Source organism: Pseudophryne corroboree, chromosome 1, assembly GCF_028390025.1.
Source record: "Pseudophryne corroboree isolate aPseCor3 chromosome 1, aPseCor3.hap2, whole genome shotgun sequence".
NCBI classification, from domain to species: domain Eukaryota; kingdom Metazoa; phylum Chordata; class Amphibia; order Anura; family Myobatrachidae; genus Pseudophryne; species Pseudophryne corroboree.
Genome location: NC_086444.1, coordinates 511,713,511 through 511,739,674, shown reverse-complemented (window position 1 = coordinate 511,739,674; position 26,164 = coordinate 511,713,511). Strand labels below are relative to the sequence as shown.

Sequence of the window (26,164 nt, the reverse complement as noted above, 5' to 3'; positions counted from 1 at the left end):
TGAGAAGAGCAGTTTTCTTAAGCCAAAGATATGGAGCCCTCATTCTGAATTTGTGAGATATTTTATTTTGCTACCTCTGTAAATAAAGAATTGTGGATCAAATAATAAAAATAATATGATATACACATATGTGGTTGGTTTCAAGCTCTTTTATCCAGGGAGAATACAATCTGATCTTTTATTGCAACATGGGAAATAATGAAATAATTGATGCATTTTTTATGTTGTAAATTGAAAGAGATTTGCAGTGAGTGTTTGTCTAATTCTAAAGCCAATCTTTTCACAAGTAACAAGAAATAGAAACTGTAGAGCAAAGAAGAAAATGAATAACATTGTCAGAAGTGGGATTTGAACCCAGGCCACTCAGCGCCTTAGACCGCTCGGCCATCCTGACACATGAAACCACTGCTTTTTGAAAAGATGTATATTATGAAATAACCTATCTATAGTTACAATGACAATGTTGCTATTAAAACTGTTAATTTAAAAAATAAATATGAATTGCTTTTCCATTCATTTTAAAGAGGTTTCTAGTTGGCGTTACAATAAAAGTAAGTTTTGTTTTCCATGTTCAGGGTTGGAATCCAAGTGTCTAGAGTTTGTTCTCTAATGGATTTTAACTCAGCAATGAAATGAAATTTGTGAATCTTGCACAAACTGGCTACTTAATTTAGCTCATGGGTTTGATTGGATGCCATTGTAGTGGACCCCAGTGGGGTTTCTGTTCATGACCATTGGCTGAGAAGAGCAGTTTTCTTAAGCCAAAGATATGGAGCCCTCATTCTGAATTTGTGAGATATTTTATTTTGCTACCTCTGTAAATAAAGAATTGTGGATAAAATAATAAAAATAATATGATATACACATATGTGGTTGGTTTCAAGCTCTTTTATCCAAGAAGAATACAATCTGATCTTTTATTGCAACATGGGAAATAATGAAATAATTGATGCATTTTTTATGTTGTAAATTGAAAGAGATTTGCAGTGAGTGTTTGTTTAATTCTAAAGTCAATCTTTTCACAAGTAACAAGAAATAGAAACTGTAGAGCAAAGAAGAAAATGAATAACATTGTCAGAAGCGGGATTTGAACCCATGCCTCCAGAGGAGACTGCGACCTGAACGCAGCGCCTTAGACCGCTCGACCATCCTGACACATGAAACCACTGCTTTTTGAAAAGATGTATATTATGAAATAACATATCTATAGTTACAATGACAATGTTGCTATTAAAACTGTTAATTTAAAAACTAGATATGAATTGCTTTTCCATTCATTTTAAAGAGGTTTCTAGTTGGCGTTACAATAAAAGTAAGTTTTGTTTTCCATGTTCAGGGTTGGAATCCAAGTGTCTAGAGTTTGTTCTCTAATGGATTTTAACTCAGCAATGAAATTAAATTTGTGAATCTTGCACAAACTGGTTATTTAATTTAGCTCATAAGTTCGATTGAATGCCATTGTAGTGGACCCCAGTGGGGTTTTTGTTCATGACCATTGGCTGAGAAGAGCAGTTTTCTTAAGCCAAAGATATGGAGCCCTCATTCTGAATTTGTGAGATATTTTATTTTGCTACCTCTGTAAATAAAGAATTGTGGATCAAATAATAAAAATAATATGATATACACATATGTGGTTGGTTTCAAGCTCTTTTATCCAGGGAGAATACAATCTGATCTTTTATTGCAACATGGGAAATAATGAAATAATTGATGCATTTTTTATGTTGTAAATTGAAAGAGATTTGCAGTGAGTGTTTGTCTAATTCTAAAGCCAATCTTTTCACAAGTAACAAGAAATAGAAACTGTAGAGCAAAGAAGAAAATGAATAACATTGTCAGAAGTGGGATTTGAACCCAGGCCACGCAGCGCCTTAGACCGCTCGGCCATCCTCACACATGAAACCACTCCTTTTTAAAAAGATGTATATTATGAAATAACCTATCTATAGTTACAATGACAATGTAGCTATTAAAACTGTTAATTTAAAAACTAGATATGAATTGCTTTTCCATTAATTTTAAAGAGGTTTCTAGTTGGCGTTACAATAAAAGTAAGTTTTGTTTTCCATGTTCAGGGTTGGAATCCAAGTGTCTAGAGTTTGTTCTCTAATGGATTTTAACTCAGCAATGAAATGAAATTTGTGAATCTTGCACAAACTGGCTACTTAATTTAGCTCATGGGTTTGATTGGATGCCATTGTAGTGGACCCCAGTGGGGTTTCTGTTCATGACCATTGGCTGAGAAGAGCAGTTTTCTTAAGCCAAAGATATGGAACCCTCATTCTGAATTTGTGAGATATTTTATTTTGCTACCTCTGTAAATAAAGAATTGTGGATAAAATAATAAAAATAATATGATATACACATATGTGGTTGGTTTCAAGTTCTTTTATCCAGGGAGAATACAATCTGATCTTTTATTGCAACATGGGAAATAATGAAATAATTGATGCATTTTTATGTTGTAAATTGAAAGAGATTTGCAGTGAGTGTTTGTTTAATTCTAAAGTCAATTTTTTCACAAGTAACAAGAAATAGAAACTGTAGAGCATGGGTCTTCAACCTGCGGCCCTCCAGCTGCTGTGGAACTACACATCCCAGCATGCTCTGCAACAGTTTTGCTATTAAGGCATGCTAAAACCGTTCAGGGCATGCTGGGATGTGTAGTTCCACAGCAGCTGGAGGGCCGCAGGTTGAAGACCCATGCTGTAGAGCAAAGAAGAAAATGAATAACATTGTCAGAAGTGGGATTTGAACCCACGCCTCCAGAGGAGACTGCGACCTGAACGCAGCGCCTTAGACCGCTCGGCCATCCTGACACATGAAACCCCTGCTTTTTGAAAAGATGTATATTATGAAATAACCTATCTATAGTTACAATGACAATGTTGCTATTAAAACTGTTAATTTAAAAACTAGATATGAATTGCTTTTCCATTCATTTTAAAGAGGTTTCTAGTTGGCGTTACAATAAAAGTAAGTTTTGTTTTCCATGTTCAGGGTTGGAATCCAAGTGTCGAGAGTTTGTTCCCTAATGGATTTTAACTCAGCAATGAAATGAAATTTGTGAATCTTGCACAAACTGGCTACTTAATTTAGCTCATGGGTTTGATTGGATGCCAATTTAGTGGACCCCAGTGGGGTTTCTGTTCATGACCATTGGCTGAGAAGAGCAGTTTTCTTAAGCCAAAGATATGGAGCCCTCATTCTGAATTTGTGAGATATTTTATTTTGCTACCTCTGTAAATAAAGAATTGTGGATCAAATAATAAAAATAATATGATATACACATATGTGGTTGGTTTCAAGCTCTTTTATCCAGGGAGAATACAATCTGATCTTTTATTGCAACATGGGAAATAATGAAATAATTGATGCATTTTTTATGTTGTAAATTGAAAGAGATTTGCAGTGAGTGTAAGTCTAATTCTAAAGTCAATCTTTTCACAAGTAACAAGAAATAGAAACTGTAGAGCATGGGTCTTCAACCTGCGACCCTCCAGCTGCTGTGGAACTACACATCCCAGCATGCCCTGCCTCAGTTTTAGCATACCTTAATAGCAAAACTGTGGCTGGGCATGCTGGGATGTGTAGTTTCACAGCAGCTGGAGGGCCACAGGATGAAGACCCATGCTGTAGAGCAAAGAAGAAAATGAATAACATTGTCAGAAGTGGGATTTGAACCCAGGCCACGCAGCGCCTTAGACCGCTCGGCCATCCTCACACATGAAACCACTCCTTTTTAAAAAGATGTATATTATGAAATAACCTATCTATAGTTACAATGACAATGTAGCTATTAAAACTGTTAATTTAAAAACTAGATATGAATTGCTTTTCCATTAATTTTAAAGAGGTTTCTAGTTGGCGTTACAATAAAAGTAAGTTTTGTTTTCCATGTTCAGGGTTGGAATCCAAGTGTCTAGAGTTTGTTCTCTAATGGATTTTAACTCAGCAATGAAATGAAATTTGTGAATCTTGCACAAACTGGCTACTTAATTTAGCTCATGGGTTTGATTGGATGCCATTGTAGTGGACCTCAGTGGGGTTTCTGTTCATGACCATTGGCTGAGAAGAGCAGTTTTCTTAAGCCAAAGATATGGAGCCCTCATTCTGAATTTGTGAGATATTTTATTTTGCTACCTCTGTAAATAAAGAATTGTGGATCAAATAATAAAAATAATATGATATACACATATGTGGTTGGTTTCAAGCTCTTTTATCCAGGGAGAATACAATCTGATCTTTTATTGCAACATGGGAAATAATGAAATAATTGATGCATTTTTTATGTTGTAAATTGAAAGAGATTTGCAGTGAGTGTTTGTCTAATTCTAAAGTCAATCTTTTCACAAGTAACAAGAAATAGAAACTGTAGAGCAAAGAAGAAAATGAATAACATTGTCAGAAGTGGGATTTGAACCCAGGCCACTCAGCGCCTTAGACCGCTCGGCCATCCTGACACATGAAACCACTGCTTTTTGAAAAGATGTATATTATGAAATAACCTATCTATAGTTACAATGACAATGTTGCTATTAAAACTGTTAATTTAAAAAATAAATATGAATTGCTTTTCCATTCATTTTAAAGAGGTTTCTAGTTGGCGTTACAATAAAAGTAAGTTTTGTTTTCCATGTTCAGGGTTGGAATCCAAGTGTCTAGAGTTTGTTCTCTAATGGATTTTAACTCAGCAATGAAATTAAATTTGTGAATCTTGCACAAACTGGCTACTTAATTTAGCTCATGGGTTTGATTGGATGCCATTGTAGTGGACCCCAGTGGGGTTTCTGTTCATGACCATTGGCTGAGAAGAGCAGTTTTCTTAAGCCAAAGATATGGAGCCCTCATTCTGAATTTGTGAGATATTTTATTTTGCTACCTCTGTAAATAAAGAATTGTGGATAAAATAATAAAAATAATATGATATACACATATGTGGTTGGTTTCAAGCTCTTTTATCCAAGAAGAATACAATCTGATCTTTTATTGCAACATGGGAAATAATGAAATAATTGATGCATTTTTTTATGTTGTAAATTGAAAGAGATTTGCAGTGAGTGTTTGTTTAATTCTAAAGTCAATCTTTTCACAAGTAACAAGAAATAGAAACTGTAGAGCAAAGAAGAAAATGAATAACATTGTCAGAAGCGGGATTTGAACCCACGCCTCCAGAGGAGACTGCGACCTGAACGCAGCGCCTTAGACCGCTCGACCATCCTGACACATGAAACCACTGCTTTTTGAAAAGATGTATATTATGAAATAACATATCTATAGTTACAATGACAATGTTGCTATTAAAACTGTTAATTTAAAAACTAGATATGAATTGCTTTTCCATTCATTTTAAAGAGGTTTCTAGTTGGCGTTACAATAAAAGTAAGTTTTGTTTTCCATGTTCAGGGTTGGAATCCAAGTGTCTAGAGTTTGTTCTCTAATGGATTTTAACTCAGCAATGAAATTAAATTTGTGAATCTTGCACAAACTGGTTATTTAATTTAGCTCATGGGTTCGATTGAATGCCATTGTAGTGGACCCCAGTGGGGTTTTTGTTCATGACCATTGGCTGAGAAGAGCAGTTTTCTTAAGCCAAAGATATGGAGCCCTCATTCTGAATTTGTGAGATATTTTATTTTGCTACCTCTGTAAATAAAGAATTGTGGATCAAATAATAAAAATAATATGATATACACATATGTGGTTGGTTTCAAGCTCTTTTATCCAGGGAGAATACAATCTGATCTTTTATTGCAACATGGGAAATAATGAAATAATTGATGCATTTTTTATGTTGTAAATTGAAAGAGATTTGCAGTGAGTGTTTGTCTAATTCTAAAGCCAATCTTTTCACAAGTAACAAGAAATAGAAACTGTAGAGCAAAGAAGAAAATGAATAACATTGTCAGAAGTGGGATTTGAACCCAGGCCACGCAGCGCCTTAGACCACTCGGCCATCCTCACACATGAAACCACTCCTTTTTAAAAAGATGTATATTATGAAATAACCTATCTATAGTTACAATGACAATGTAGCTATTAAAACTGTTAATTTAAAAACTAGATATGAATTGCTTTTCCATTAATTTTAAAGAGGTTTCTAGTTGGCGTTACAATAAAAGTAAGTTTTGTTTTCCATGTTCAGGGTTGGAATCCAAGTGTCTAGAGTTTGTTCTCTAATGGATTTTAACTCAGCAATGAAATGAAATTTGTGAATCTTGCACAAACTGGCTACTTAATTTAGCTCATGGGTTTGATTGGATGCCATTGTAGTGGACCCCAGTGGGGTTTCTGTTCATGACCATTGGCTGAGAAGAGCAGTTTTCTTAAGCCAAAGATATGGAACCCTCATTCTGAATTTGTGAGATATTTTATTTTGCTACCTCTGTAAATAAAGAATTGTGGATAAAATAATAAAAATAATATGATATACACATATGTGGTTGGTTTCAAGTTCTTTTATCCAGGGAGAATACAATCTGATCTTTTATTGCAACATGGGAAATAATGAAATAATTGATGCATTTTTTATGTTGTAAATTGAAAGAGATTTGCAGTGAGTGTTTGTCTAATTCTAAAGTCAATCTTTTCACAAGTAACAAGAAATAGAAACTGTAGAGCAAAGAAGAAAATGAATAACACTGTCAAAAGTGGGATTTGAACCCACACCTCCAGAGGAGACTGCAACCTGAACGCAGAGCCTTAGACCGCTCGGCCATCCTGACACATGAAACCAATGCTGTTTGAAAAGATGTATATTATGAAATAACCTATCTATAGTTACAATGACAATGTTGCTATTAAAACTGTTAATTTAAAAATTAAATATGAATTGCTTTTCCATTCATTTTAAAGAGGTTTCTAGTTGGCGTTACAATAAAAGTAAGTTTTGTTTTCCATGTTCAGGGTTGGAATCCAAGTGTCTAGAGTTTGTTCTCTAATGGATTTTAACTCAGCAATTAAATTAAATTTGTGAATCTTGCACAAACTGGCTACTTAATTTAGCTCATGGATTTGATTGGATGCCATTGTAGTGGACCCCAGTGGGGTTTCTGTTCATGACCATTGGCTGAGAAGAGCAGTTTTCTTAAGCCAAAAATATGGAGCCCTCATTCTGAATTTGTGAGATATTTTATTTTGCTACCTCTGTAAATAAAGAATTGTGGATAAAATAATAAAAATAATATGATATACACATATGTGGTTGGTTTCAAGGTCTTTTATCCAGGAAGAATACAATCTGATCTATTATTGCAACATGGGAAATAATGAAATAATTGATGCTTTTTTTATGTTGTTTATTGAAAGAGATTTGCAGTGAGTGTTTGTCTAATTCTAAAGCCAATCTTTTCACAAGTAACAAGAAATAGAAACTGTAGAGCAAAGAAGAAAATTAATAACATTGTCAGAAGGGAGATTTGAACCCACGCCACGCAACGCCTTAGACCGCTCGGCCATCCTGACACATGAAACCACTGCTTTTTGAAAAGATGTATATTATGAAATAACCTATCTATAGTTACAATGACAATGTTGCTATTAAAACTGTTAATTTAAAAACTAGATATGAATTGCTTTTCTATTCATTTTAAAGAGGTTTCTAGTTGGCTTTACAATAAAAGTAAGTTTTGTTTTCCATGTTCAGGGTTGGAATCCAAGGGTCTAGAGTTTGTTCTCTAATGGATTTTAACTCAGCAATGAAATTAAATTTGTGAATCTTGCACAGACTGGCTACTTAATTTAGCTCATGGGTTTAATTGGATGCCATTGTAGTGGACCCCAGTGGGGTTTCTGTTCATGACCATTGGCTGAGAAGAGCAATTTTCTTAAGCCAAAGGTATGGAGCCCTCATTCTGAATTTGTGAGATATTTTATTTTGCTACCTCTGTAAATAAAGAATTGTGGATCAAATAATAAAAATAATATGATATACACATATGTGGTTGGTTTCAAGCTCTTTTATCCAGGAAGAATACAATCTGATCTTTTATTGCAACATGGGAAATAATGAAATAATTGATGCATTTTTTCTGTTGTAAATTGAAAGAGATTTGCAGTGAGTGTAAGTCTAATTCTAAAGTCAATCTTTTCACAAGTAACAAGAAATAGAAACTGTAGAGCAAAGAAGAAAATGAATAACATTGTCAGAAGTGGGATTTGAACCCACGCCTCCAGAGGAGACTGCGACCTGAACGCAGCGCCTTAGACCGCTCGGCCATCCTGACACATGAAACCACTGCTTTTTGAAAAGATGTATATTATGAAATAACCTACCTATAGTTACAATGACAATGTTGCTATTAAAACTGTTAATTTAAAAACTAGATATGAATTGCTTTTCCATTCATTTTAAAGAGGTTTCTAGTTGGCGTTACAATAAAAGTAAGTTTTGTTTTCCATGTTCAGGGTTGGAATCCAAGTGTCTAGAGTTTGTTCTCTAATGGATTTTAACTCAGCAATGAAATGAAATTTGTGAATCTTGCACAAACTGGCTCCTTAATTTAGCTCATGGGTTTGATTGGATGACATTGTAGTGGACCCCAGTGGGGTTTCTGTTCATGACCATTGGCTGAGAAGAGCAGTTTTCTTAAGCCAAAGATATGGAGCCCTCATTCTGAATTTGTGAGATATTTTATTTTGCTACCTCTGTAAATAAAGAATTGTGGATCAAATAATAAAAATAATATGATATACACATATGTGGTTGGTTTCAAGCTCTTTTATCCAGGGAGAATACAATCTGATCTTTTATTGCAACATGGGAAATAATGAAATAATTGATGCATTTTTTATGTTGTAAATTGAAAGAGATTTGCAGTGAGTGTTTGTCTAATTCTAAAGCCAATCTTTTCACAAGTAACAAGAAATAGAAACTGTAGAGCAAAGAAGAAAATGAATAACATTGTCAGAAGTGGTATTTGAACCCAGGCCACGCAGCGCCTTAGACCGCTCGGCCATCCTCACACATGAAACCACTCCTTTTTAAAAAGATGTATATTATGAAATAACCTATCTATAGTTACAATGACAATGTAGCTATTAAAACTGTTAATTTAAAAACTAGATATGAATTGCTTTTCCATTAATTTTAAAGAGGTTTCTAGTTGGCGTTACAATAAAAGTAAGTTTTGTTTTCCATGTTCAGGGTTGGAATCCAAGTGTCTAGAGTTTGTTCTCTAATGGATTTTAACTCAGCAATGAAATGAAATTTGTGAATCTTGCACAAACTGGCTACTTAATTTAGCTCATGGGTTTGATTGGATGCCATTGTAGTGGACCCCAGTGGGGTTTCTGTTCATGACCATTGGCTGAGAAGAGCAGTTTTCTTAAGCCAAAGATATGGAACCCTCATTCTGAATTTGTGAGATATTTTATTTTGCTACCTCTGTAAATAAAGAATTGTGGATAAAATAATAAAAATAATATGATATACACATATGTGGTTGGTTTCAAGTTCTTTTATCCAGGGAGAATACAATCTGATCTTTTATTGCAACATGGGAAATAATGAAATAATTGATGCATTTTTTATGTTGTAAATTGAAAGAGATTTGCAGTGAGTGTTTGTCTAATTCTAAAGTCAATCTTTTCACAAGTAACAAGAAATAGAAACTGTAGAGCAAAGAAGAAAATGAATAACACTGTCAAAAGTGGGATTTGAACCCACACCTCCAGAGGAGACTGCAACCTGAACGCAGAGCCTTAGACCGCTCGGCCATCCTGACACATGAAACCAATGCTGTTTGAAAAGATGTATATTATGAAATAACCTATCTATAGTTACAATGACAATGTTGCTATTAAAACTGTTAATTTAAAAATTAAATATGAATTGCTTTTCCATTCATTTTAAAGAGGTTTCTAGTTGGCGTTACAATAAAAGTAAGTTTTGTTTTCCATGTTCAGGGTTGGAATCCAAGTGTCTAGAGTTTGTTCTCTAATGGATTTTAACTCAGCAATTAAATTAAATTTGTGAATCTTGCACAAACTGGCTACTTAATTTAGCTCATGGATTTGATTGGATGCCATTGTAGTGGACCCCAGTGGGGTTTCTGTTCATGACCATTGGCTGAGAAGAGCAGTTTTCTTAAGCCAAAGATATGGAGCCCTCATTCTGAATTTGTGAGATATTTTATTTTGCTACCTCTGTAAATAAAGAATTGTGGATAAAATAATAAAAATAATATGATATACACATATGTGGTTGGTTTCAAGGTCTTTTATCCAGGAAGAATACAATCTGATCTTTTATTGCAACATGGGAAATAATGAAATAATTGATGCTTTTTTTATGTTGTTTATTGAAAGAGATTTGCAGTGAGTGTTTGTCTAATTCTAAAGCCAATCTTTTCACAAGTAACAAGAAATAGAAACTGTAGAGCAAAGAAGAAAATTAATAACATTGTCAGAAGGGAGATTTGAACCCACGCCACGCAACGCCTTAGACCGCTCGGCCATCCTGACACATGAAACCACTGCTTTTTGAAAAGATGTATATTATGAAATAACCTAACTATAGTTACAATGACAATGTTGCTATTAAAACTGTTAATTTAAAAAATAAATATGAATTGCTTTTCCATTCATTTTAAAGAGGTTTCTAGTTGGCGTTACAATAAAAGTAAGTTTTGTTTTCCTTGTTCAGGGTTGGAATCCAAGTGTCTAGAGTTTGTTCTCTAATGGATTTTAACTCAGCAATGAAATTAAATTTGTGAATCTTGCACAAACTGGCTACTTAATTTAGCTCATGGGTTTGATTGGATGCCATTGTAGTGGACCCCAGTGGGGTTTCTGTTCATGACCATTGGCTGAGAAGAGCAGTTTTTTTAAGCCAAAGATATGGAGCCCTCATTCTGAATTTGTGAGATATTTTATTTTGCTACCTCTGTAAATAAAGAATTGTGGATAAAATAATAAAAATAATATGATATACACATATGTGGTTGGTTTCAAGCTCTAATCTGATCTTTTATTGCAACATGGGAAATAATGAAATAATTGATGCATTTTTTATGTTGTAAATTGAAAGAGATTTGCAGTGAGTGTTTGTCTAATTCTAAAGTCAATCTTTTCACAAGTAACAAGAAATAGAAACTGTAGAGCAAATAAGAAAATGAATAACATTGTCAGAAGTGGGATTTGAACCCATGCCTCCAGAGGAGACTGCGACCTGAACGCAGCGCCTTAGACCGCTCGGCCATCCTGACACATGAAACCACTGCTTTTTTAAAAGATGTATATTATGAAATAACCTATCTATAGTTACAATGACAATGTTGCTATTAAAACTGTTAATTTAAAAACTAGATATGAATTGCTTTTCCATTCATTATAAAGAGGTTTCTAGTTGGCGTTACAATAAAAGTAAGTTTTGTTTTCCATGTTCAGGGTTGGAATCCAAGTGTCTAGAGTTTGTTCTCTAATGGATTTTAACTCAGCAATGAAATGAAATTTGTGAATCTTGCACAAACTGGCTACTTAATTTAGCTCATGGGTTTGATTGGATGCCATTGTAGTGGACCCCAGTGGGGTTTCTGTTCATGACCATTGGCTGAGAAGAGCAGTTTTTTTAAGCCAAAGATATGGAGCCCTCATTCTGAATTTGTGAGATATTTTATTTTGCTACCTCTGTAAATAAAGAATTGTGGATCAAATAATAAAAATAATATGATATACACATATGTGGTTGGTTTCAAGCTCTTTTATTCAGGGAGAATACAATCTGATCTTTTATTGCAACATGGGAAATAATGAAATAATTGATGCATTTTTTATGTTGTAAATTGAAAGAGATTTGCAGTGAGTGTTTGTCAAATTCTAAAGCCAATCTTTTCACAAGTAACAAGAAATAGAAACTGTAGAGCAAAGAAGAAAATGAATAACATTGTCAGAAGTGGGATTTGAACCCAGGCCACGCAGCGCCTTAGACCGCTCGGCCATCCTCACACATGAAACCACTCCTTTTTAAAAAGATGTATATTATGAAATAACCTATCTATAGTTACAATGACAATGTAGCTATTAAAACTGTTAATTTAAAAACTAGATATGAATTGCTTTTCCATTCATTTTAAAGAGGTTTCTAGTTGGCGTTACAATAAAAGTAAGTTTTGTTTTCCATGTTCAGGGTTGGAATCCAAGTGTCTAGAGTTTGTTCTCTAATGGATTTTAACTCAGCAATGAAATGAAATTTGTGAATCTTGCACAAAATGGCTACTTAATTTAGCTCATGGGTTTGATTGGATGCCATTGTAGTGGATCCCAGTGGGGTTTCTGTTCATGACCATTGGCTGAGAAGAGCAGTTTTCTTAAGCCAAAGATATGGAGCCCTCATTCTGAATTTGTGAGATATTTTATTTTGCTACCTCTGTAAATAAAGAATTGTGGATCAAATAATAAAAATAATATGATATACACATATGTGGTTGGTTTCAAGCTCTTTTATCCAGGGAGAATACAATCTGATCTTTTATTGCAACATGGGAAATAATGAAATAATTGATGCATTTTTTATGTTGTAAATTGAAAGAGATTTGCAGTGAGTGTTTGTCTAATTCTAAAGCCAATCTTTTCACAAGTAACAAGAAATAGAAACTGTAGAGCAAAGAAGAAAATGAATAACATTGTCAGAAGTGGGATTTGAACCCAGGCCACTCAGCGCCTTAGACCGCTCGGCCATCATGACACATGAAACCACTGCTTTTTGAAAAGATGTATATTATGAAATAACCTATCTATAGTTACAATGACAATGTTGCTATTAAAACTGTTAATTTAAAAACTAGATATGAATTGCTTTTCCATTCATTTTAAAGAGGTTTCTAGTTGGCGTTACAATAAAAGTAAGTTTTGTTTTCCATGTTCAGGGTTGGAATCCAAGTGTCTAGAGTTTGTTCTCTAATGGATTTTAACTCAGCAATGAAATTAAATTTGTGAATCTTGCACAAACTGGTTATTTAATTTAGCTCATGGATTCGATTGGATGCCATTGTAGTGGACCCCAGTGGGGTTTTTGTTCATGACCATTGGCTGAGAAGAGCAGTTTTCTTAAGCCAAAGATATGGAGCCCTCATTCTGAATTTGTGAGATATTTTATTTTGCTACCTCTGTAAATAAAGAATTGTGGATCAAATAATAAAAATAATATGATATACACATATGTGGTTGGTTTCAAGCTCTTTTATCCAGGGAGAATACAATCTGATCTTTTATTGCAACATGGGAAATAATGAAATAATTGATGCATTTTTTATGTTGTAAATTGAAAGAGATTTGCAGTGAGTGTTTGTCTAATTCTAAAGCCAATCTTTTCACAAGTAACAAGAAATAGAAACTGTAGAGCAAAGAAGAAAATGAATAACACTGTCAAAAGTGGGATTTGAACCCACGCCTCCAGAGGAGACTGCAACCTGAACGCAGAGCCTTAGACCACTTGGCCATCCTGACACATGAAACCAATGCTGTTTGAAAAGATGTATATTATGAAATAACCTATCTATAGTTACAATGACAATGTTGCTATTAAAACTGTTAATTTAAAAATTAAATATGAAGTGCTTTTCCATTCATTTTAAAGAGGTTTCTAGTTGGCGTTACAATAAAAGTAAGTTTTGTTTTCCATGTTCAGGGTTGGAATCCAAGTGTCTAGAGTTTGTTCTCTAATGGATTTTAACTCAGCAATTAAATTAAATTTGTGAATCTTGCACAAACTGGCTACTTAATTTAGCTCATGGGTTTGATTGGATGCCATTGTAGTGGACCCCAGTGGGGTTTCTGTTCATGACCATTGGCTGAGAAGAGCAGTTTTCTTAAGCCAAAGATATGGAGCCCTCATTCTGAATTTGTGAGATATTTTATTTTGCTACCTCTGTAAATAAAGAATTGTGGATAAAATAATAAAAATAATATGATATACACATATGTGGTTGGTTTCAAGCTCTTTTATCCAGGAAGAATACAATCTGATCTTTTATTGCAACATGGGAAATAATGAAATAATTGATGCTTTTTTATGTTGTAAATTGAAAGAGATTTGCAGTGAGTGTTTGTCTAATTCTAAAGCCAATCTTTTCACAAGTAACAAGAAATAGAAACTGTAGAGCAAAGAAGAAAATGAATAACATTGTCAGAAGGGAGATTTGAACCCACGCCACGCAACGCCTTAGACCGCTCGGCCATCCTGACACATGAAACCACCACTTTTTGAAAAGATGTATATTATGAAATAACCTATCTATAGTTACAATGACAATGTTGCTATTAAAACTGTTAATTTAAAAACTAGATATGAATTGCTTTTCTATTCATTTTAAAGAGGTTTCTAGTTGGCTTTACAATAAAAGTAAGTTTTGTTTTCCATGTTCAGGGTTGGAATCCAAGGGTCTAGAGTTTGTTCTCTAATGGATTTTAACTCAGCAATGAAATTAAATTTGTGAATCTTGCACAGACTGGCTACTTAATTTATCTCATGGGTTTAATTGGATGCCATTGTAGTGGACCCCAGTGGGGTTTCTGTTCATGACCATTGGCTGAGAAGAGCAGTTTTCTTAAGCCAAAGATATGGAGCCCTCATTCTGAATTTGTGAGATATTTTATTTTGCTACCTCTGTAAATAAAGAATTGTGGATCAAATAATAAAAATAATATGATATACACATATGTGGTTGGTTTCAAGCTCTTTTATCCAGGAAGAATACAATCTGATCTTTTATTGCAACATGGGAAATAATGAAATAATTGATGCATTTTTTATGTTGTAAATTGAAAGAGATTTGCAGTGAGTGTAAGTCTAATTCTAAAGTCAATCTTTTCACAAGTAACAAGAAATAGAAACTGTAGAGCAAAGAAGAAAATGAATAACATTGTCAGAAGTGGGATTTGAACCCACGCCTCCAGAGGAGACTGCGACCTGAATGCAGCGCCTTAGACCGCTCGGCCATCCTGACACATGAAACCACTGCTTTTTGAAAAGATGTATATTATGAAATAACCTACCTATAGTTACAATGACAATGTTGCTATTAAAACTGTTAATTTAAAAACTAGATATGAATTGATTTTCCATTCATTTTAAAGAGGTTTCTAGTTGGCGTTACAATAAAAGTAAGTTTTGTTTTCCATGTTCAGGGTTGGAATCCAAGTGTCTAGAGTTTGTTCTCTAATGGATTTTAACTCAGCAATGAAATAAAATTTGTGAATCTTGCACAAACTGGCTACTTAATTTAGCTCATGGGTTTGATTGGATGACATTGTAGTGGACCCCAGTGGGGTTTCTGTTCATGACCATTGGCTGAGAAGAGCAGTTTTCTTAAGCCAAAGATATGGAGCCCTCATTCTGAATTTGTGAGATATTTTATTTTGCTACCTCTGTAAATAAAGAATTGTGGATCAAATAATAAAAATAATATGATATACACATATGTGGTTGGTTTCAAGCTCTTTTATCCAGGGAGAATACAATCTGATCTTTTATTGCAGCATGGGAAATAATGAAATAATTGATGCATTTTTTATGTTGTAAATTGAAAGAGATTTGCAGTGAGTGTAAGTCTAATTCTAAAGTCAATCTTTTCACAAGTAACAAGAAATAGAAACTGTAGAGCAAAGAAGAAAATGAATAACATTGTCAGAAGTGGGATTTGAACCCACGCCTCCAGAGGAGACTGCGACCTGAACGCAGCGCCTTAGACCGCTCGGCCATCCTGACACATGAAACAACTACTTTTTTAAAAGATGTATATTATGAAATAACCTATCTATAGTTACAATGACAATGTTGCTATTAAAACTGTTAATTTAAAAACTAAATATGAATTGCTTTTTCATTCATTTTAAAGAGGTTTCTAGTTGGCGTTACAATAAAAGTATGTTTTGTTTTCCATGTTCAGGGTTGGAATCCAAGTGTCTAGAGTTTGTTCTCTAATGGATTTTAACTCAGCAATGAAATTAAATTTGTGAATCTTGCACAAACTGGTTATTTAATTTAGCTCATGGGTTCGATTGGATGCCATTGTAGTGGACCCCAGTGGGGTTTCTGTTCATGACCATTGGCTGAGAAGAGCAGTTTTCTTAAGCCAAAGATATGGAGCCCTCATTCTGAATTTGTGAGATATTTTATTTTGCTACCTCTGTAAATAAAGAATTGTGGATCAAATAATAAAAATAATATGATATACACATATGTGGTTGGTTTCAAGCTCTTTTATCCAGGGAGAATACAATCTGATCTTTTATTGCAACATGGGAAATAATGAAATAATTGATGCATTTTTTATGTTGTAAATTGAAAGAGATTTGCAGTGAGTGTTTGTCTAATTCTAAAGCCAAACTTTTCACAAGTAACAAGAAATAGAAACTGTAGAGCAAAGAAGAAAATGAATAACATTGTCAGAAGTGGGATTTGAACCCAGGCCACTCAGCGCCTTAGACCGCTCGGCCATCCTGACACATGAAACCACTGCTTTTTGAAAAGATGTATATTATGAAATAACCTAACTATAGTTACAATGACAATGTTGCTATTAAAACTGTTAATTTAAAAAATAAATATGAATTGCTTTTCCATTCATTTTAAAGAGGTTTCTAGTTGGCGTTACAATAAAAGTAAGTTTTGTTTTCCTTGTTCAGGGTTGGAATCCAAGTGTCTAGAGGTTGTTCTCTAATGGATTTTAACTCAGCAATGAAATTAAATTTGTGAATCTTGCACAAACTGGCTACTTAATTTAGCTCATGGGTTTGATTGGATGCCATTGTAGTGGACCCCAGTGGGGTTTCTGTTCATGACCATTGGCTGAGAAGAGCAGTTTTCTTAAGCCAAAGATATGGAGCCCTCATTCTGAATTTGTGAGATATTTTATTTTGCTACCTCTGTAAATAAAGAATTGTGGATAAAATAATAAAAATAATATGATATACACATATGTGGTTGGTTTCAAGCTCTTTTATCCAGGAAGAATACAATCTGATCTTTTATTGCAACATGGGAAATAATGAAATAATTGATGCATTTTTTATGTTGTAAATTGAAAGAGATTTGCAGTGAGTGTTTGTCTAATTCTAAAGTCAATCTTTTCACAAGTAACAAGAAATAGAAACTGTAGAGCAAAGAAGAAAATGAATAACATTGTCGGAAGTGGGATTTGAACCCACGCCTCCAGAGAAGACTGCGACCTGAACGCAGCGCCTTAGACCGCTCGGCCATCCTGACACATGAAACCACTGCTTTTTGAAAAGATGTATATTATGAAATAACCTATCTATAGTTACAATGACAATGTTGCTATTAAAACTGTTAATTTAAAAACTAGATATGAATTGCTTTTCCATTCATTATAAAGAGGTTTCTAGTTGGCGTTACAATAAAAGTAAGTTTTGTTTTCCATGTTCAGGGTTGGAATCCAAGTGTCTAGAGTTTGTTCTCTAATGGATTTTAACTCAGCAATGAAATGAAATTTGTGAATCTTGCACAAACTGGCTACTTAATTTAGCTCATGGGTTTGATTGGATGCCATTGTAGTGGACCCCAGTGGGGTTTCTGTTCATGACCATTGGCTGAGAAGAGCAGTTTTTTTAAGCCAAAGATATGGAGCCCTCATTCTGAATTTGTGAGATATTTTATTTTGCTACCTCTGTAAATAAAGAATTGTGGATCAAATAATAAAAATAATATGATATACACATATGTGGTTGGTTTCAAGCTCTTTTATCCAGGGAGAATACAATCTGATCCTTTATTGCAACATGGGAAATAATGAAATAATTGATGCATTTTTTATGTTGTAAATTGAAAGAGATTTGCAGTGAGTGTTTGTCTAATTCTAAAGCCAATCTTTTCACAAGTAACAAGAAATAGAAACTGTAGAGCAAAGAAGAAAATGAATAACATTGTCAGAAGTGGGATTTGAACCCAGGCCACGCAGCGCCTTAGACCGCTCGGCCATCCTCACACATGAAACCACTCCTTTTTAAAAAGATGTATATTATGAAATAACCTATCTATAGTTACAATGACAATGTAGCTATTAAAACTGTTAATTTAAAAACTAGATATGAATTGCTTTTCCATTAATTTTAAAGAGGTTTCTAGTTGGCGTTACAATAAAAGTAAGTTTTGTTTTCCATGTTCAGGGTTGGAATCCAAGTGTCTAGAGTTTGTTCTCTAATGGATTTTAACTCAGCAATGAAATGAAATTTGTGAATCTTGCACAAACTGGCTACTTAATTTAGCTCATGGGTTTGATTGGATGCCATTGTAGTGGACCCCAGTGGGGTTTCTGTTCATGACCATTGGCTGAGAAGAGCAGTTTTCTTAAGCCAAAGATATGGAACCCTCATTCTGAATTTGTGAGATATTTTATTTTGCTACCTCTGTAAATAAAGAATTGTGGATAAAATAATAAAAATAATATGATATACACATATGTGGTTGGTTTCAAGTTCTTTTATCCAGGGAGAATACAATCTGATCTTTTATTGCAACATGGGAAATAATGAAATAATTGATGCATTTTTTATGTTGTAAATTGAAAGAGATTTGCAGTGAGTGTTTGTCTAATTCTAAAGTCAATCTTTTCACAAGTAACAAGAAATAGAAACTGTAGAGCAAAGAAGAAAATGAATAACACTGTCAAAAGTGGGATTTGAACCCACACCTCCAGAGGAGACTGCAACCTGAACGCAGAGCCTTAGACCGCTCGGCCATCCTGACACATGAAACCAATGCTGTTTGAAAAGATGTATATTATGAAATAACCTATCTATAGTTACAATGACAATGTTGCTATTAAAACTGTTAATTTAAAAATTAAATATGAATTGCTTTTCCATTCATTTTAAAGAGGTTTCTAGTTGGCGTTACAATAAAAGTAAGTTTTGTTTTCCATGTTCAGGGTTGGAATCCAAGTGTCTAGAGTTTGTTCTCTAATGGATTTTAACTCAGCAATTAAATTAAATTTGTGAATCTTGCACAAACTGGCTACTTAATTTAGCTCATGGATTTGATTGGATGCCATTGTAGTGGACCCCAGTGGGGTTTCTGTTCATGACCATTGGCTGAGAAGAGCAGTTTTCTTAAGCCAAAAATATGGAGCCCTCATTCTGAATTTGTGAGATATTTTATTTTGCTACCTCTGTAAATAAAGAATTGTGGATAAAATAATAAAAATAATATGATATACACATATGTGGTTGGTTTCAAGGTCTTTTATCCAGGAAGAATACAATCTGATCTTTTATTGCAACATGGGAAATAATGAAATAATTGATGCTTTTTTTATGTTGTTTATTGAAAGAGATTTGCAGTGAGTGTTTGTCTAATTCTAAAGCCAATCTTTTCACAAGTAACAAGAAATAGAAACTGTAGAGCAAAGAAGAAAATTAATAACATTGTCAGAAGGGAGATTTGAACCCACGCCACGCAACGCCTTAGACCGCTCGGCCATCCTGACACATGAAACCACTGCTTTTTGAAAAGATGTATATTATGAAATAACCTATCTATAGTTACAATGACAATGTTGCTATTAAAACTGTTAATTTAAAAACTAGATATGAATTGCTTTTCTATTCATTTTAAAGAGGTTTCTAGTTGGCTTTACAATAAAAGTAAGTTTTGTTTTCCATGTTCAGGGTTGGAATCCAAGGGTCTAGAGTTTGTTCTCTAATGGATTTTAACTCAGCAATGAAATTAAATTTGTGAATCTTGCACAGACTGGCTACTTAATTTAGCTCATGGGTTTAATTGGATGCCATTGTAGTGGACCCCAGTGGGGTTTCTGTTCATGACCATTGGCTGAGAAGAGCAATTTTCTTAAGCCAAAGGTATGGAGCCCTCATTCTGAATTTGTGAGATATTTTATTTTGCTACCTCTGTAAATAAAGAATTGTGGATCAAATAATAAAAATAATATGATATACACATATGTGGTTGGTTTCAAGCTCTTTTATCCAGGAAGAATACAATCTGATCTTTTATTGCAACATGGGAAATAATGAAATAATTGATGCATTTTTTCTGTTGTAAATTGAAAGAGATTTGCAGTGAGTGTAAGTCTAATTCTAAAGTCAATCTTTTCACAAGTAACAAGAAATAGAAACTGTAGAGCAAAGAAGAAAATGAATAACATTGTCAGAAGTGGGATTTGAACCCACGCCTCCAGAGGAGACTGCGACCTGAACGCAGCGCCTTAGACCGCTCGGCCATCCTGACACATGAAACCACTGCTTTTTGAAAAGATGTATATTATGAAATAACCTACCTATAGTTACAATGACAATGTTGCTATTAAAACTGTTAATTTAAAAACTAGATATGAATTGCTTTTCCATTCATTTTAAAGAGGTTTCTAGTTGGCGTTACAATAAAAGTAAGTTTTGTTTTCCATGTTCAGGGTTGGAATCCAAGTGTCTAGAGTTTGTTCTCTAATGGATTTTAACTCAGCAATGAAATGAAATTTGTGAATCTTGCACAAACTGGCTCCTTAATTTAGCTCATGGGTTTGATTGGATGACATTGTAGTGGACCCCAGTGGGGTTTCTGTTCATGACCATTGGCTGAGAAGAGCAGTTTTCTTAAGCCAAAGATATGGAGCCCTCATTCTGAATTTGTGAGATATTTTATTTTGCTACCTCTGTAAATAAAGAATTGTGGATCAAATAATAAAAATAATATGATATACACATATGTGGTTGGTTTCAAGCTCTTTTATCCAGGGAGAATACAATCTGATCTTTTATTGCAACATGGGAAATAATGAAATAATTGATGCATTTTTTATGTTGTAAATTGAAAGAGATTTGCAGTGAGTGTTTGTCTAATTCTAAAGCCAATCTTTTCACAAGTAACAAGAAATAGAAACTGTAGAGCAAAGAAGAAAATGAATAACATTGTCAGAAGTGGTATTTGAACCCAGGCCACGCAGCGCCTTAGACCGCTCGGCCATCCTCACACATGAAACCACTCCTTTTTAAAAAGATGTATATTATGAAATAACCTATCTATAGTTACAATGACAATGTAGCTATTAAAACTGTTAATTTAAAAACTAGATATGAATTGCTTTTCCATTAATTTTAAAGAGGTTTCTAGTTGGCGTTACAATAAAAGTAAGTTTTGTTTTCCATGTTCAGGGTTGGAATCCAAGTGTCTAGAGTTTGTTCTCTAATGGATTTTAACTCAGCAATGAAATGAAATTTGTGAATCTTGCACAAACTGGCTACTTAATTTAGCTCATGGGTTTGATTGGATGCCATTGTAGTGGACCCCAGTGGGGTTTCTGTTCATGACCATTGGCTGAGAAGAGCAGTTTTCTTAAGCCAAAGATATGGAACCCTCATTCTGAATTTGTGAGATATTTTATTTTGCTACCTCTGTAAATAAAGAATTGTGGATAAAATAATAAAAATAATATGATATACACATATGTGGTTGGTTTCAAGTTCTTTTATCCAGGGAGAATACAATCTGATCTTTTATTGCAACATGGGAAATAATGAAATAATTGATGCATTTTTTATGTTGTAAATTGAAAGAGATTTGCAGTGAGTGTTTGTCTAATTCTAAAGTCAATCTTTTCACAAGTAACAAGAAATAGAAACTGTAGAGCAAAGAAGAAAATGAATAACACTGTCAAAAGTGGGATTTGAACCCACACCTCCAGAGGAGACTGCAACCTGAACGCAGAGCCTTAGACCGCTCGGCCATCCTGACACATGAAACCAATGCTGTTTGAAAAGATGTATATTATGAAATAACCTATCTATAGTTACAATGACAATGTTGCTATTAAAACTGTTAATTTAAAAATTAAATATGAATTGCTTTTCCATTCATTTTAAAGAGGTTTCTAGTTGGCGTTACAATAAAAGTAAGTTTTGTTTTCCATGTTCAGGGTTGGAATCCAAGTGTCTAGAGTTTGTTCTCTAATGGATTTTAACTCAGCAATTAAATTAAATTTGTGAATCTTGCACAAACTGGCTACTTAATTTAGCTCATGGATTTGATTGGATGCCATTGTAGTGGACCCCAGTGGGGTTTCTGTTCATGACCATTGGCTGAGAAGAGCAGTTTTCTTAAGCCAAAGATATGGAGCCCTCATTCTGAATTTGTGAGATATTTTATTTTGCTACCTCTGTAAATAAAGAATTGTGGATAAAATAATAAAAATAATATGATATACACATATGTGGTTGGTTTCAAGGTCTTTTATCCAGGAAGAATACAATCTGATCTTTTATTGCAACATGGGAAATAATGAAATAATTGATGCTTTTTTTATGTTGTTTATTGAAAGAGATTTGCAGTGAGTGTTTGTCTAATTCTAAAGCCAATCTTTTCACAAGTAACAAGAAATAGAAACTGTAGAGCAAAGAAGAAAATTAATAACATTGTCAGAAGGGAGATTTGAACCCACGCCACGCAACGCCTTAGACCGCTCGGCCATCCTGACACATGAAACCACTGCTTTTTGAAAAGATGTATATTATGAAATAACCTATCTATAGTTACAATGACAATGTTGCTATTAAAACTGTTAATTTAAAAACTAGATATGAATTGCTTTTCTATTCATTTTAAAGAGGTTTCTAGTTGGCTTTACAATAAAAGTAAGTTTTGTTTTCCATGTTCAGGGTTGGAATCCAAGGGTCTAGAGTTTGTTCTCTAATGGATTTTAACTCAGCAATGAAATTAAATTTGTGAATCTTGCACAGACTGGCTACTTAATTTAGCTCATGGGTTTAATTGGATGCCATTGTAGTGGACCCCAGTGGGGTTTCTGTTCATGACCATTGGCTGAGAAGAGCAGTTTTCTTAAGCCAAAGGTATGGAGCCCTCATTCTGAATTTGTGAGATATTTTATTTTGCTACCTCTGTAAATAAAGAATTGTGGATCAAATAATAAAAATAATATGATATACACATATGTGGTTGGTTTCAAGCTCTTTTATCCAGGAAGAATACAATCTGATCTTTTATTGCAACATGGGAAATAATGAAATAATTGATGCATTTTTTATGTTGTAAATTGAAAGAGATTTGCAGTGAGTGTAAGTCTAATTCTAAAGTCAATCTTTTCACAAGTAACAAGAAATAGAAACTGTAGAGCAAAGAAGAAAATGAATAACATTGTCAGAAGTGGGATTTGAACCCACGCCTCCAGAGGAGACTGCGACCTGAACGCAGCGCCTTAGACCGCTCGGCCATCCTGACACATGAAACAACTACTTTTTTAAAAGATGTATATTATGAAATAACCTATCTATAGTTACAATGACAATGTTGCTATTAAAACTGTTAATTTAAAAACTAAATATGAATTGCTTTTTCATTCATTTTAAAGAGGTTTCTAGTTGGCGTTACAATAAAAGTATGTTTTGTTTTCCATGTTCAGGGTTGGAATCCAAGTGTCTAGAGTTTGTTCTCTAATGGATTTTAACTCAGCAATGAAATTAAATTTGTGAATCTTGCACAAACTGGTTATTTAATTTAGCTCATGGGTTCGATTGGATGCCATTGTAGTGGACCCCAGTGGGGTTTCTGTTCATGACCATTGGCTGAGAAGAGCAGTTTTCTTAAGCCAAAGATATGGAGCCCTCATTCTGAATTTGTGAGATATTTTATTTTGCTACCTCTGTAAACAAAGAATTGTGGATCAAATAATAAAAATAATATGATATACACATATGTGGTTGGTTTCAAGCTCTTTTATCCAGGGAGAATACAATCTGATCTTTTATTGCAACATGGGAAATAATGAAATAATTGATGCATTTTTTATGTTGTAAATTGAAAGAGATTTGCAGTGAGTGTTTGTCTAATTCTAAAGCCAATCTTTTCACAAGTAACAAGAAATAGAAACTGTAGAGCAAAGAAGAAAATGAATAACATTGTCAGAAGTGGGATTTGAACCCAGGCCACTCAGCGCCTTAGACCGCTCGGCCATCCTGACACATGAAACCACTGCTTTTTGAAAAGATGTATATTATGAAATAACCTAACTATAGTTACAATGACAATGTTGCTATTAAAACTGTTAATTTAAAAAATAAATATGAATTGCTTTTCCATTCATTTTAAAGAGGTTTCTAGTTGGCGTTACAATAAAGTAAGTTTTGTTTTCCTTGTTCAGGGTTGGAATCCAAGTGTCTAGAGTTTGTTCTCTAATGGATTTTAACTCAGCAATGAAATTAAATTTGTGAATCTTGCACAAACTGGCTACTTAATTTAGCTCATGGGTTTGATTGGATGCCATTGTAGTGGACCCCAGTGGGGTTTCTGTTCATGACCATTGGCTGAGAAGAGCAGTTTTTTTAAGCCAAAGATATGGAGCCCTCATTCTGAATTTGTGAGATATTTTATTTTGCTACCTCTGTAAATAAAGAATTGTGGATAAAATAATAAAAATAATATGATATACACATATGTGGTTGGTTTCAAGCTCTAATCTGATCTTTTATTGCAACATGGGAAATAATGAAATAATTGATGCATTTTTTATGTTGTAAATTGAAAGAGATTTGCAGTGAGTGTTTGTCTAATTCTAAAGTCAATCTTTTCACAAGTAACAAGAAATAGAAACTGTAGAGCAAATAAGAAAATGAATAACATTGTCAGAAGTGGGATTTGAACCCATGCCTCCAGAGGAGACTGCGACCTGAACGCAGCGCCTTAGACCGCTCGGCCATCCTGACACATGAAACCACTGCTTTTTTAAAAGATGTATATTATGAAATAACCTATCTATAGTTACAATGACAATGTTGCTATTAAAACTGTTAATTTAAAAACTAGATATGAATTGCTTTTCCATTCATTATAAAGAGGTTTCTAGTTGGCGTTACAATAAAAGTAAGTTTTGTTTTCCATGTTCAGGGTTGGAATCCAAGTGTCTAGAGTTTGTTCTCTAATGGATTTTAACTCAGCAATGAAATGAAATTTGTGAATCTTGCACAAACTGGCTACTTAATTTAGCTCATGGGTTTGATTGGATGCCATTGTAGTGGACCCCAGTGGGGTTTCTGTTCATGACCATTGGCTGAGAAGAGCAGTTTTTTTAAGCCAAAGATATGGAGCCCTCATTCTGAATTTGTGAGATATTTTATTTTGCTACCTCTGTAAATAAAGAATTGTGGATCAAATAATAAAAATAATATGATATACACATATGTGGTTGGTTTCAAGCTCTTTTATTCAGGGAGAATACAATCTGATCTTTTATTGCAACATGGGAAATAATGAAATAATTGATGCATTTTTTATGTTGTAAATTGAAAGAGATTTGCAGTGAGTGTTTGTCAAATTCTAAAGCCAATCTTTTCACAAGTAACAAGAAATAGAAACTGTAGAGCAAAGAAGAAAATGAATAACATTGTCAGAAGTGGGATTTGAACCCAGGCCACGCAGCGCCTTAGACCGCTCGGCCATCCTCACACATGAAACCACTCCTTTTTAAAAAGATGTATATTATGAAATAACCTATCTATAGTTACAATGACAATGTAGCTATTAAAACTGTTAATTTAAAAACTAGATATGAATTGCTTTTCCATTCATTTTAAAGAGGTTTCTAGTTGGCGTTACAATAAAAGTAAGTTTTGTTTTCCATGTTCAGGGTTGGAATCCAAGTGTCTAGAGTTTGTTCTCTAATGGATTTTAACTCAGCAATGAAATGAAATTTGTGAATCTTGCACAAAATGGCTACTTAATTTAGCTCATGGGTTTGATTGGATGCCATTGTAGTGGATCCCAGTGGGGTTTCTGTTCATGACCATTGGCTGAGAAGAGCAGTTTTCTTAAGCCAAAGATATGGAGCCCTCATTCTGAATTTGTGAGATATTTTATTTTGCTACCTCTGTAAATAAAGAATTGTGGATCAAATAATAAAAATAATATGATATACACATATGTGGTTGGTTTCAAGCTCTTTTATCCAGGGAGAATACAATCTGATCTTTTATTGCAACATGGGAAATAATGAAATAATTGATGCATTTTTTATGTTGTAAATTGAAAGAGATTTGCAGTGAGTGTTTGTCTAATTCTAAAGCCAATCTTTTCACAAGTAACAAGAAATAGAAACTGTAGAGCAAAGAAGAAAATGAATAACATTGTCAGAAGTGGGATTTGAACCCAGGCCACTCAGCGCCTTAGACCGCTCGGCCATCATGA

The 26,164-nt window shown here is 33.9% G+C and overlaps 16 non-coding genes across 16 annotated transcripts; all 16 read right to left on the bottom strand.

The window, feature by feature from the left end:
* Nucleotides 1-1,072: 1,072 nt before the first annotated feature.
* On the bottom strand, nt 1,073-1,155 carry TRNAL-CAG (transfer RNA leucine (anticodon CAG)). The gene has a single exon. It is a non-coding gene; the product is annotated as a tRNA-Leu (tRNA).
* Nucleotides 1,156-2,736: 1,581 nt separating this feature from the next.
* TRNAL-CAG (transfer RNA leucine (anticodon CAG)) lies at nt 2,737-2,819 on the bottom strand. The gene has a single exon. It is a non-coding gene; the product is annotated as a tRNA-Leu (tRNA).
* A 2,323-nt stretch (nt 2,820-5,142) lies between these two features.
* On the bottom strand, nt 5,143-5,225 carry TRNAL-CAG (transfer RNA leucine (anticodon CAG)). Its single transcript has one exon. It is a non-coding gene; the product is annotated as a tRNA-Leu (tRNA).
* Nucleotides 5,226-6,642: 1,417 nt separating this feature from the next.
* On the bottom strand, nt 6,643-6,725 carry TRNAL-CAG (transfer RNA leucine (anticodon CAG)). The gene has a single exon. It is a non-coding gene; the product is annotated as a tRNA-Leu (tRNA).
* A 1,417-nt stretch (nt 6,726-8,142) lies between these two features.
* On the bottom strand, nt 8,143-8,225 carry TRNAL-CAG (transfer RNA leucine (anticodon CAG)). Its single transcript has one exon. It is a non-coding gene; the product is annotated as a tRNA-Leu (tRNA).
* Nucleotides 8,226-9,642: 1,417 nt separating this feature from the next.
* Nucleotides 9,643-9,725, bottom strand: TRNAL-CAG (transfer RNA leucine (anticodon CAG)). Its single transcript has one exon. It is a non-coding gene; the product is annotated as a tRNA-Leu (tRNA).
* A 1,399-nt stretch (nt 9,726-11,124) lies between these two features.
* Nucleotides 11,125-11,207, bottom strand: TRNAL-CAG (transfer RNA leucine (anticodon CAG)). The gene has a single exon. It is a non-coding gene; the product is annotated as a tRNA-Leu (tRNA).
* Nucleotides 11,208-13,363: 2,156 nt separating this feature from the next.
* Nucleotides 13,364-13,446, bottom strand: TRNAL-CAG (transfer RNA leucine (anticodon CAG)). The gene has a single exon. It is a non-coding gene; the product is annotated as a tRNA-Leu (tRNA).
* Nucleotides 13,447-14,862: 1,416 nt separating this feature from the next.
* TRNAL-CAG (transfer RNA leucine (anticodon CAG)) lies at nt 14,863-14,945 on the bottom strand. The gene has a single exon. It is a non-coding gene; the product is annotated as a tRNA-Leu (tRNA).
* Nucleotides 14,946-15,623: 678 nt separating this feature from the next.
* On the bottom strand, nt 15,624-15,706 carry TRNAL-CAG (transfer RNA leucine (anticodon CAG)). Its single transcript has one exon. It is a non-coding gene; the product is annotated as a tRNA-Leu (tRNA).
* Nucleotides 15,707-17,123: 1,417 nt separating this feature from the next.
* Nucleotides 17,124-17,206, bottom strand: TRNAL-CAG (transfer RNA leucine (anticodon CAG)). The gene has a single exon. It is a non-coding gene; the product is annotated as a tRNA-Leu (tRNA).
* A 1,417-nt stretch (nt 17,207-18,623) lies between these two features.
* Nucleotides 18,624-18,706, bottom strand: TRNAL-CAG (transfer RNA leucine (anticodon CAG)). The gene has a single exon. It is a non-coding gene; the product is annotated as a tRNA-Leu (tRNA).
* Nucleotides 18,707-20,123: 1,417 nt separating this feature from the next.
* TRNAL-CAG (transfer RNA leucine (anticodon CAG)) lies at nt 20,124-20,206 on the bottom strand. The gene has a single exon. It is a non-coding gene; the product is annotated as a tRNA-Leu (tRNA).
* Nucleotides 20,207-21,623: 1,417 nt separating this feature from the next.
* TRNAL-CAG (transfer RNA leucine (anticodon CAG)) lies at nt 21,624-21,706 on the bottom strand. The gene has a single exon. It is a non-coding gene; the product is annotated as a tRNA-Leu (tRNA).
* A 1,417-nt stretch (nt 21,707-23,123) lies between these two features.
* On the bottom strand, nt 23,124-23,206 carry TRNAL-CAG (transfer RNA leucine (anticodon CAG)). Its single transcript has one exon. It is a non-coding gene; the product is annotated as a tRNA-Leu (tRNA).
* Nucleotides 23,207-24,604: 1,398 nt separating this feature from the next.
* Nucleotides 24,605-24,687, bottom strand: TRNAL-CAG (transfer RNA leucine (anticodon CAG)). The gene has a single exon. It is a non-coding gene; the product is annotated as a tRNA-Leu (tRNA).
* Nucleotides 24,688-26,164: the final 1,477 nt, after the last annotated feature.